General features: G+C 52.0%; 1 long non-coding RNA gene across 1 annotated transcript; it reads right to left on the bottom strand.

Annotated features, from left to right (window-relative positions):
• Positions 1-2,490: 2,490 nt before the first annotated feature.
• Positions 2,491-6,962, bottom strand: LOC131398637 (uncharacterized). The gene is made up of 3 exons (XR_009216951.1): positions 6,738-6,962; positions 6,283-6,372; positions 2,491-3,846 (listed from the first exon to the last, which is right to left on the bottom strand). It is a non-coding gene; the product is annotated as an uncharacterized LOC131398637 (long non-coding RNA).
• Positions 6,963-12,415: the final 5,453 nt, after the last annotated feature.

Genomic DNA, 12,415 nt, shown 5'->3' with positions numbered 1-12,415 from the left:
ATCGAGAAGTGCAGTGAGATTCCCTTTCCCTTGAATAGAAGCTGGCCTTGCTGACTTGCTTGATCAATAGAATGAGTATAAGTCGTGCTCTGAGACTTCTGAGACTACATGAGAAGAAGCCTTGCAGCTTTGACTTGGCCTCTGGGAGAAGCCAGCCACCATGTGGTGGGTCCATCTACCACAAGACCACCATGCTCTGAGGAGGCCCAGGAAGCTCTGTGGAGAGGCGTGTGGAAGGAGCAGAGACCTCCAGCCAACAACCCCCACCAAGCTCCCAGTCAACAGCCAATGCCAACTTGCCACCCGGTTGGCATCTCAGAAGTGGATCCTCCAGGCCTGATTGAGATGCCACCACCAGCACCATGTGCAGCTGAGATGGGCCAGCCTGCCGAGTTCCACCCAAACCACAGATCCATGAGCAGAACAAATGGTTGCTGTGGTTTGAAGCCACTAGGAGTTGGGGTAGTGTGTCCTTCAGTAATAGATAACAGGAATACTCCATGGGCACGGGGCAGTTGTACCCAAGTGTTCTGATATGCTGTTTGGATCAAAAGGTTCTCTTAGTTCTGACTGATGAATAATCGCTTCCAGTTTTGAACATTTACCCCATGTCAGCCTCTGTGCCAAGTACTCTCATTAAAACCTGTAATTTTCCTATTCTGCAGATTGAGAAAATAAATACGATGAACACTACCAACAGGGATGTCTTCCAGCTCTTCTCTTTTCTTGGAAGAGGCTCCTCAACCCTACGGTTGCAGTGGCATGTGACCCATAATCATGCTAGGATGATGGGGGCTGCCATCTAGATGACAGCTGAGTGAACCAGGAAGGAACTGTTCCCTAAGGTGGACTGGTGAGTCCCTTCCCTGGGACTTGGGAAGTGGAACTAAGAGATTGTCGGCTTATCTGACTTGAATAGAAGAAAATGGGAGAGATGTGAGTGGCATTGCTGCCACGCAGACTCAGAAGCGATGAGAGTCAGGTCTGCAGAAAACATGCCCAAGTACAGCTGACACGGGACAAGGCACAAACGTCCCCATAGCAACTCAAGCCCAGGTCCAGCTAGTCCTGAGGCACAGCCACACCCTTCCTCTTGGGTTTCTGAGGTAAAGGTTTCCATCCTTTCCTTATGCTGGCTCTAGCTGGTTTCTAGTGGTTTTGATGGAAATGAATAGCTGAGGTTCAAAGAGGGCCATTTTCCTAAGGTCTCACAGCCAGCAAGTGTAGGCTCAAGGCGGAAACCCCGGTCTGCGCTCCTGAACCCTTCGTTGCTATGGTGGGCCGGCAGACCTTTTCCTGCTCACTCCACAGTTCCATGAAATATCAGCAAAATTAAAGCGCCCACAACAACTCTCAGCCTCCCCTTTGGCACCAGAAGTGTCAGCCCTCGCTCCATCCATCCAGCTAATTTGGGATATATTTTGGAGTAAGCTGCAGACATCAGGACCCTCCGCCCCTAAACACTGCAATCTGCTGACCGTCTCTAATCTTCTATCACAAAAGCTTACAACGCGCGTCCCCATCACTTAGAGTTTACGAAGCTTCCTGGGAGAGGTAGGAATTTGTAACCAACACGGGATAAAGAGGAGACGTGGTTACTGCACCAGACCCTTCTTGTACAACATTTTGTTATAAAAATTTATAAATATACAGAAAAGTGGAAAAAAAATCACACAGTATATGCCATGTACCAACTACCTAGTTTCCACCATTAACATTTACTAATTTGATTGATCACACATCTCTCCATCTATCTGGCCATCAGCACATCTTCCGTTTAAACCCATTTTCAAGTCACCTGCAGACATCAGCATCTCCACGCCCCACACATCAGCACAGACATTTCCCCGATTGTGTTCTGTGACCAAGGCACTCGGTGTACATCCCCACCATCCCTACAGCCACCAGGAATTGAAAAGGAGATGGAGGGGCTGGTCCTGTGGCCTAGTGGTTAAGTCCAGAGCACTCTGGTTTGGCAGCCCAGGTGTGCGGATTTGGTTCCCAGGCACAGACCTACACCACTCATTGATGGCCATACTGTGGCGTTGACCCACATACAAAATAGAGGAAGACTGGCATAAATATTAGCTCAGGGCCAATCTTCCTCAGCAAAAAAAAAAAAAAAAGGAGACAGAAAAACCAACTTTGGGGCAGAAATTTAGAACAAACTGTGATGTTTATAATCACATCAAGTAAGATCATTGACCGGATCTATTTCCGCCTTAGATTTCCTCCATGCTAGTTCTCCCTGAGCATGGGCATAATGAAATTAAAGGGAACACAGTATGAGTTTGGCTCTCTACCAGTACATGGAATTAGGTAGTAGATTTGAGTTTTTTAAATTTACTTGTGTTTTAGAAGTTCCAGATTATTCAGGCGACCCACCAACTCTACAAACTCTTATCCTTTTTCCCTCTAGGGAGCACTTTTATTAGACACCAGATCTCTAATATGAAACATGTGCCTCCAAGAAAGCAGTCTCGTGGTGCCTTCCCGCCTCCTGAGTTCTGACGTTTGCGTCCACAGACTGACAGAGATTAATGGGCAGTTAACCACGTGTGCTTTTTCTCTGCTTCATGCCCTGCAAGTTTTATTTTTCCAGGCAGCTGTGAACGTTCGGAGATCAGATACAGCCGGTGGCTCCTGGCAGCGCTGAGCTAGAAGGGAGGGAGGGAGCAGGGTGGAGAGGATAAATATGGATGACAGTATGAAGATCCACTCAGCACTGACTGTGTGTCGGACCCCACCCTGGGCACCCTGCACATGTAATGTCATCCAGTCCTATCAACAGTTCTGTGAGGTGGACGCCAGGAGCGGTTAGCCCTCTTACGGGACAAGCCCGACCACATAAGCTGAAATTAACTTGAGCACAGAAAATTTTTCTGTTGGTGCACAAAATCAAGTTGAGGACTTTTAATAGAAATGAACTCTTAGTGACAGGCCTTGCTTTGGAAAGAATATTCAGTGCACACTCGCTGCATCGCAGGCCCTGGGCTGAGCACAGTGCATCGTACTGTCTCCGCTCATTTTTGTGATGCTCTGGGGTAAGACTTTATCACTTCCCCCATTCTACAGAGGAGGAAAGTGAATTACAAAGAGGCTAAATGATACCTAAGTATTTCTAGAGAGTAAATGCTTTAGAAACAGGCTCTCTGCAGGTCAAGTTGATTCTGTTCCTAAGTTTGAAGCAGCCAGGGGTGACATCATTCAGTCAATCAGCACCCCCTTGTTAAGGGCCTGCTCTGCACCAGGCGGTGCGCTAGTGCTGGATTTGGGAAGCTAAATAATATGTAGCCTTATGTGCTCTCGTGGGCTTTAGCACAGCTGATTGTCAACAAATATTCCGCATTCACTGCACCGGCAGCCTCTAGAAGGAGAACCTGCCAGACTAGTCCAGAACCAGGGGATACACAATAAAACCACTATGTTTTAAGCCACTAAACTGTGGGGTGATTCCTGGCCCAGCAGAAGGTAAGTGGGACAGTAGCTGCGAGGGAAGAAAGCAGCAGACTGGGCAGAGGGAGGAGCTGAGGTGTGGTCCAGGCACACAGAAACCTGTACCACCTCACAGAGCTCTGGAGCCCCGATCGCCCTGCAGAGTCGTCCCAAACTTGTCCCCCCGGCATTTACAGTCACCGGATGCCAGCTGTCTCTGTGGAGCAGGCATGACCTTGAGTCAGGGGCTCTGAGCAGCCCGGAGATTGCAGGGCAGTGGCTGGGAGGGGCACTGATGGAGAGCTGTCGGTCATCAGCTGGGGCAGGAGGGCTCTAGTCCAGAAAGGGTGGAGTCTGCTGGCACAGTGTCCTCGTCAGGCCCCAGGCACCAGCAACCTTTCTTCACAGCATCTGTTGGACCCATACAGAAGATCAGTTACAGATGAAGGGACTCACTGTGGGGAACAGTCTGGCGGTTCCTCAAAAGGCTGAACACAGAGGCTCCACGTGACCCAGCAGTTCCACTCCTGGGTGTGTGCCCAGGAGAAATGAAAACACTCACTCACAGAAGTGTGCGCACAAGCACTCATTGCAGCACCGTTCCAACAGCCAAAATGTGGAAACAACCCCGAGTGTCCCTCCACTGACGACAGATACACAAGACTTGGCTCATCCACCCAATGGAACACTACTCAGCGGTAAAAAGGGATGGAGCACTGCCGCATGCTACAAGGTGGATGAGCCTCGAAACATGACGCGGAGAGGAGGAAGCCAGGCGCGGAAGAGCGTCATCGTGTGAGTCCATTGATATGAGACGTCCAGGACGGGCAAATCCACCGAGGCAGAAGAAGTCAGTGGTTGCCCGGGGCTGGGCTGGGGAGGGCGGGATGGGCAGTGACTGCTAATGGGTACGGGGCTTCTTTTTGGGGTGATGGAAATGCTCTCACACGAGATAGTGGTGATGGTTGGACAATTCTGGGAATATAGTAAAAACCACTAAATTCTACACACAAAAGTGGTCATGGCATATGGATTCTCTCTATACATGTACATATATGAACATATATGTATATTATATTTTTGTGTATTTATATTATTTATTCATTTTATATTTATGTATTTATATATCATATATGTTCACATAGAGAGGATATATATACATATATATATATATGAAATAACATGTGAATGAAAGTCCCTACGGGCAGAATGCAGGGCCTGCAAACCTGACTCTCACTCACGGGCTGTGTGACTGTAAGGAAGTTTCTTGACTTCTCTGGGCCTCTGTTTCTTCCTCTGCAAAGTGAGGGCACTAATTGGGCCCACCGCAGGGAGCATGGAAATGAAGTGGGCGGTGTGCGGGCAGTGCTTCGGGCAATGATGGGCCTGCAGTCTGTGACCCAAACGTGTTCGCTCTCATCGCTCTGTGTCCCTTCCCTCCAGGTCCCACTCAGACCCCATCATCTGTACCTGGACCACTGCATACCCCTCCTGTAGCTCATCTTCCAGGGCCCACGTCAGCCTGGAGTGGTCAGTTCCCGGGGTGGGGAGGCTCGGTGGAGCTGTGGATATGACTGGGGGCTAGACCTGGGTCCCAGCTCTGCCACCTCCCAGCTGCGCGACCCTGGGCAAGTCACCTCTTTCCTTGAGTCGAAATGTGCTTGGGTGTAGAATGGGAATAATAAAAATGAACGCCATCTAGGGCTGTCGATATAACAAGAGAATACATATATGTATAAGATCTAGGGCTAGCGATATAACAAGAGAATACATATATATATAAGAAAACCCGTACTTTGAAGGAGCGTGACGTGGAGTAAGCACTGAACAACATTCGCCGTGATTGTTGTTAACTTTCTCCTCCCCTCCCCTCCTCCTGGACCAGCGTGCTGTCCATTCAGAATTCAACAAGCCTTTATGAAGGGCCCCTAGGTGCCAGGGCCTACCCTCTCCTGTTTCACCTTCACTGTGACGCCTTTGATAGATGAGGACGCTGAAGCCCAGAGAGGGTCACTCACCGCCTGGGGGTCACACAGCTAGCAGGGGCCACACCAGGTCTGTACGGCTCCAAGCCTGTGCTATTTCCACGGCACCAGTGTTTTCTAAGCGCCAGATACACACCACTGTTGGCACACACGGCAATTTTAAGTGGAATGCAGGTAGACATTATTGCATCAAGACTACTGCATTTACTTTTAACATTAATAGGAAAAATATTTACATTTACCTCCAAATGGTTATTTCACAGATATTTTTGCTCCTAGTGAGGCCAAGATGGAAGTCAGCCTAATTTTTTTAAAGTATTGATATTAAGTAAATAATATTTTGTAAGTGCCAAAAAAAATCGTGAAGGTGTTTTTGTCCCTTTTCCCATAAACTGGAATCAAATATGGTCTGATGCTCCTCCTGGAACAATTTCCTACTCACGGCAGTCGTCAGCCACATGGCACACTACTTTTTGTGCTAAAACCTCTAACAATCATGCAAATGACCAGAAGGAATTACGTCCGGGGAAAAATAGCAGAAGACTGGCCCCCCAAACCTGAACCACAGCACATGTGACACTTCGGTGCATCGACTGATATTTTAAAAACTCAGACCCAGAAACGGTTTGCAAAGATTCCGCCTCCTGTACTTTGGAAGAGCAGGGGGCAGCTGGGCATCGGACATGAAGGCTCACTCCGTTCCGCCTTCTGCATAATTGCGGATGCTGGGAAGTCCTGCCGGCTGCCATCGCCCATCCCCTCTCGTCCTCCTCCCAGGCCTCCTTCACCCCTTTCTTCACCTGGCTGACCTCATTTTCCCAGCCTGGACAACCCTCCCAGCCTCCCAGACACACCCACTCACCAGCGGAGGGAGGAGAGGTCAGTTAGGAAGCAGCCCAAAGGCGTGGAGGGAGCTGTGTCTCCAGGCCGCCCGTGGGCCCACCCTGTTGTCCTGTGGGATCAAAATGTTCAGTTTCCGGACCCCTGCCCTCTGGTCCTGGGCAAAACATAGTCACATGTTACCTAAAAGCCTCTTTTGAGGGGTTGGGAGTTTGTCCCAAAGGACTTCTAACTTCCTGTGGCAAGCTCTATCGAATCCTTCCTGCTCCATAAATGACCTTCAAACATTGTCCCATAACTAAACCAGCAATTAATAATAATAATAAAAATAGCTAATATGTATTGAACTACGTGCCAGGCACGAGGCAAGCATTTTCCCAGATTCCCTCTCTAATTCCCACCCCAGTCTTAGAAGGCAGAAAGGATGAAGAGCCCCATTTAGGGCTTGGAGAACGTAACTTTCTCCAGCTCACACACCTGGTCAGAGGCAGAGTCAGGATTCGAACTCGGCAGCTGGAAGGTCCCTGTGGACAGGGCTGTGTGCAGATCACGGCTCTATACCGAGGGCCCTGCAGGCCCCTAGGAGCGGCTCACGAACACTCGGTGAACGCGTGAATGACTCCAGCACACCTCCCGAGGCAGCAGTTCTGCAGACAAGCCATTATTAAATGGGAAACCAAAAAAAAGGGAGGAGGAGGATGTCAAAGGCTTCTCAGGGCTCGGCTCCGGTCCTCTGCGGCCAGCGAGCTCAGCCGGCACGTCCAGCCCACGGGGGCTGCTGACAGTGCTGTAAGTCACATAAATCACCACCCACCACAGCCCCAGGACAGCCTCCTTATCAGCAGCTCCCCCTCCCCAGGGTGCCCAGCTCCTTCTGCTGGCCCAGGCAGGCGGTGCCTGGGCTGTGGCCTCCCACAGAGGGGCGGCTGGGCAGCCCAGTGGGCTGTGCGCTTGTTCACACCATCGGGAGCGTGAGCCGCTCGCTCCTCCGCCCCTCGCTGGCCCGCTGGCGCCTTTCTTGTGAACAGCAGGAGTGAGCCCGTGATGAGAAGGTTCTGGCTTCAAAGAGCAGGCAGCCCCGACCAGGCTGCCCTTTCAGAGGCTCCCTCCCAGCTCCCAGCTCCCTGCCGGGCTGGTCCACACCACGGGGCAGGCCTTCCCAGCCCCCCAGGAGGGGCTGCAGCCCGGAAGCAAAGGCCACTGCTCTTTTCCCTCCCTGGTAACTCGCTCTGAGATCTGGCGGTCAGAGGAGGAGGAGAAGGTGCAGGCCGGGGTCTGTCTCGCCCCTCAGGGGTCAGTAGAGTGCTGGGCCTTTCATTTCTGAAGTTCATTGTGGTCCTCAAAACCGTGGTATCTTTTATTTCTCTGAACTCAAAGAGCATAAGGATTGAAATAATTTTGGCCAATCCAGAACATCAGGATTTCTTGAAAAATATATATCACAACATTTTCTCAAGAAATATGATACGAATCTTGGACCGAATGATAGCTCTTTGCTACTTATACACAATGCAGAGACTTAATTCTATTTTAATGCCACCTACCCCAACCACGTGATGTCCTAGATATGACTGTGCTACTCATAAAATAACCACACAGTTTGTTTTTGAAAGCACTGATTCCCATGAGGCTGAAGGCAGTTCTGTCTGGTCGTTGGGTGCCCCCTCCTCCCGTGCTGTACGCATGCTTGAGGCTGCAGTACAACCCCACGTGGAGATGCTGGCTACGGCTATCATTGGGGTCTTTTCTGGACCTGAGGCTCAGGCTGAAGATGAGGATGAGGGGGTGGGAGATTCCTCGAACTCAGCCAGCTAGGCTCCTGGTCTCCATGACGACAGAGAATGTTCTAGAAGGGCAAGGGCGCCGTTCACCTCAGGGCAAGAAGTCCTGGTGGGAGGGCCACACATCAAGCCTCTCATGTTTTGGTTCAACTTGAGCAAGAGTGGAAATTCCCAGGATCCCCTCTGGTGTCTGAGACCCCCAACGCTGATGGAGGCAGGGGCTCTGGCGTCCTGGGGAGGTGGCCCCACCCGCCCTCTCGCAGACTCGGGTTTCTATGCCTGTACTTTTTTTTTTATTCTAAAGAAAACTGCTGTTTTCCAGGCAGCTTCAATTAAGGCCGAGGCCCCTTACCTCTCGTAGTGGCATTGTTTACATTTCAAAGGCCTAATCCTCTTGTTAGGCCGATATTGTTTCTTGTGGGCTTCTTAATGAAAAGCATTTGTTCAGGATTATTCCTTAACAGCAAATGAGATCCCCCAAGACAGTTAGACTCTGTGAGATGGGCCTCATGGCTCCAGCGGGACCGGGGGGGCCTCTGCAGGGTGGGTTGGGCCTGACCTGCTCCCATCTGCTGCTCCTCGGCCTGGGCGCCCAGGGCCGGCCTGAAGTCCAGGAGGCCTCACCGTGGGCACCATGGGAGCAGGTTCTCGCAGGAGGAATCGCGAGGAATCTCCCCTTCCTAATGGGCTGTTTTGGTTTTGGTTTTGAGTCTGTGGTCCCCCCAAAAGATGGCCACAACCTAATCCCCAGAACCTGTGAGTATGGGAAGGAGACACTGCTGGCGCAGTTAGGGATGGGAGATTACCTGGATTCTGTAACGGCAGGGACCTTATGAGACAGGCAAGAGGTTGGGGTGATTCGAGAAAGGGATGGAGAGCCAAGGAATGGGGGCGGCCCCCAGAACTGGAAAGGGACATGGATTCTCCCCCATAATAGCCTTTCGAAGGAACATGGGGCTGCTGACACCTTGAATTTAGCCCTGCAAGACTCGCCGCAGGCTTCTGGCCTCCAGAGCTGTAAGAGAAGAAAGGCGTGTTGTTTTAAGGCACCAAGTTTGTCAAGTAGCCACAGCCAACTAAGGCAGGCAGAGCTGCTCCCGCCCCTGACCCTGGTCCTGCCCCGTGGCTGGCTGGGCCTGTGGGGCCCTGCCCTCCTCGGATGATGGTCCAGCTGGAAAGCAATTAGCAGATGCTGCCTCCGGACTCCACAAGCAGGAGTTCTTCGTCCATCCCAGCGCCTCCCCCAGGCCCGGGTTTGGACCCCAAGGAAAGGTGATGCAGGGACAAGGTGGCCTTCAGCAGGGCGTCCAGGCTCTTCTCTGCCGCACTCCACCCCTCAGCTAACCCGCCCCAGGCTCACCCTCCACCCACTGCTCCCCCGGCTCCAGTGGGCGGTGTTCTAGACACGCTGCCCTCCAGCAGAACTAATCAAGAAGATTACAGGGCAGGCGGTGTGAGAGAGGGCCGTGGCTCGCGGGGAGAAACCAAAGGAAAATCCCCTGGTCCATTTCCCCAAACTTTCCTTTGATTTTTAAGGTTTTTTCCAAAAGTTTCTTCATCACTGATTTCCGGATGCCTCGTCCCCAGCGGCTCACACAACAAGTTTTGGCAAAAACCAAAGTCTTATTTCTCAGTGGGCTGGAGGAAGTTAAAGTGATCCCCCCGTGCACAAAGGAGTACACTCCCCCAGTGCAATTAAGGAGAAGGTGATGAGATGAAAAGAATTCCAGCCTGTTGACAAACTGCATTTCTCGTTCTCATGCAAAAGTCACAAGACGGAACTTGCCGTCCAGTTGGCTTGGGGGGATCCGGAGTCGGGGTTGAGAAATGACAGTGGGAGTCTTACAGTGGAGAGGGGCCCGGGGGCTCTGCTGGGCACGGGGGGCTCCTGACCCACAGACCCTCCAGTCCACACCAGGGGGAGTGCGGCTGCCGGTGGGAGCTGTGGCAGGTCCAGACCTTCCCAAACCTCAGTCCCGCCCTGCGTAAGAGGAGCTGATGATGCTGCCCGCCCGCAGGGCTGGGAGCAGGTGAGCGGAGCCCCACAGGGCACACAGCGCCAGGTTCGGGAAGCGCTCAGAAATGGCAGTGCTGTTGCCATCTGGGTTGTGGTTACTTCCTCCTCCCACGACCCCCTCGATGAGGAAAACTAGCTCCCCACTTCCCCTTTGTAGAGTCCCCAGGAGGGGCACACAGGAGATGCTTACGAATGGCGCCTTTCTTGGGCTCTGCCTGTCCACAGGGGTTGCTGTGTTGTTGTTGTTTTGTTGTGGTGACTGTTTTCACTGCCTCTTATGGGATCACAATAACACGTCCCTCAAAGGGTACTGAGGATCGAATTGCATATTGAAGCCAGCGCCTGGTCCGCACTGCAGGCCCCCTGGTGTGAGTGTGGTGGGTGGGTGGGGGTTGTGGTTGTCGCAATCTATGCGCTATAATGGGCTTTGTGTCCGAGACTGTGCCCGATACTGAGCGCACACACACACCCTCACATACACTCCACACTTAACATGTGCTTACACGCTTGTGTGCTCGCACACGCTTCCACACAATCACGCATTCATTCACACACACAAATACACACACTCTGATCACACACATTCTCACGTACTCACATGCTCTAACACTTGTTCGCACATGTATACACGCTCACACACACACGCGTGCCCACCCGTGCCCCTATATTCTCGCACTCACACACATCCTCACTCACTCACACACTTTGACACTCGTACACAATATACACACTTGCTCACACATTCACACCCACGCACACTCACAGCAAACTTCACAGGAGCAGCTGCCCAGCCCCTCTGCAGCTGTGCTCTGGGCCCCCAGCCTGGGGGACGGTGCAAGCCATCCCCAGCTGGCTACGGAACATTCCTCAAGGCAGGAGGCCCGGCCCAGGGAAATTCCACCGTCCGCTCCGGGCCCGGCTCACACTACAGCCCTTTTCCGGGCTGCCTGACTTTGTGCCTGTGGCGCTGCCCACAGACCGGGCCCAAGGACACCATTCCTTTTGCGAGCCTTCGCGGGGGTCTGCGAACACATTGCAGAGCTGGCCCTGGGAGACTTAACACCGGCTCTGGAAAGCGGAGAGTGGCTCTACGCCGCTTTCACGCCCAGCACACTGGGCCACACAAGAGTCCTTCAATGCCACTCCCAGTACCACAGGGTGGCGGGGCGGGCAAGTGCCAGCATAGAGCCCAAACTGATTTACAGCTGCTTCTAACAGATGCTGTTTAAATCTGCACTCACATCCTTGTGGGTGCCCTGGACGCAGCCTCCCCTCACCCTCCTCTCCACACCAACCGCGTGCGCCTCAAGGGTCTTGATGGGTGTGTGTGGGTGGGAGGGTGCTCATACTCTCCCCTCTCCTGGCACGAGTTCTCCCTGGCACCCAGGGTCAGCAGCCGCTGGAGGTTGAACTGGAGTGAACCCTTGAAGCCTCGTGACTAGCCGGTTACTCTAGGGTGGGAGCCGGAATTCTGCAGCTGCTCCTGAGGCCAAAAGCTATTCCGAGGGTGGGGGTGGCCTGCCAGGCTCCATGGGCAACAGATGCCCTCTCCAGAACCTTGAGTCCACCATCAGATCTGTGGTTTCCAGGGAGGGCAGCGACCTGTTCTCTCAACATCCCCTATGGGAACCAGATTCCCCTAGGGACTGGGGGCGCTCTGAGGGGGACAATTATAGGGAAGGTCCACAAAGTGCTCCCCAGGCTCAGAGTTATTTCTCAGCTCCCTCCTTACAAGTGATCTCCGTGGAAACAGCCCAGATGTCCATCAGTGGATGCGTGAAGACACCACTGTGGTCTATCCAGACAGTGGACTATGATTCAGCCGTAAAAAGCAATGAAGTTGTGCACGCTACACTGTGGATGAACCTTGAAAACTTTATGCTAAGTGACAAAAGTCAGACACAAAAGGCCACATATTGCATGACTCCATTTATAGGAAATTTACCAGAAGAGGTAAATCCACAGAGACAGAAAGTAGACTGGTGGGTGCTGGGGGCTCGGAGGAGGGAGGAATGGGGAGTGACTGCTAATGGGGGCAGGGTTTCCCTTTGGGGTGATGATGATGTTTGGAACTAGATGGAGGTGGTGTTTGCACAACACTGTGAATGCACTAAATGCCACTGAATTGTCCACTTTAAAATGATTTTGTTATGTGCGTTTTACCTCAATTAAAAATAAAAAAGTGATCTCTGATTTTAAAAAGACCAGTCAATGTTCCAAAGGACTCATTTGACGACAGGAAAGTCCATTTGATTTATGGGCCTACTGCTTAGGAGTGAGGAGCTCTGCCTGTAATGGAAACTTCATAAATAGCCGGGCATCGGTTTTCCCTGGAAAATTGGACCAGACTTCCTGGC

Source organism: Diceros bicornis, chromosome 35, assembly GCF_020826845.1.
Source record: "Diceros bicornis minor isolate mBicDic1 chromosome 35, mDicBic1.mat.cur, whole genome shotgun sequence".
NCBI lineage: Eukaryota > Metazoa > Chordata > Mammalia > Perissodactyla > Rhinocerotidae > Diceros > Diceros bicornis.
This window is presented reverse-complemented; position numbering and strand designations above follow the sequence as displayed.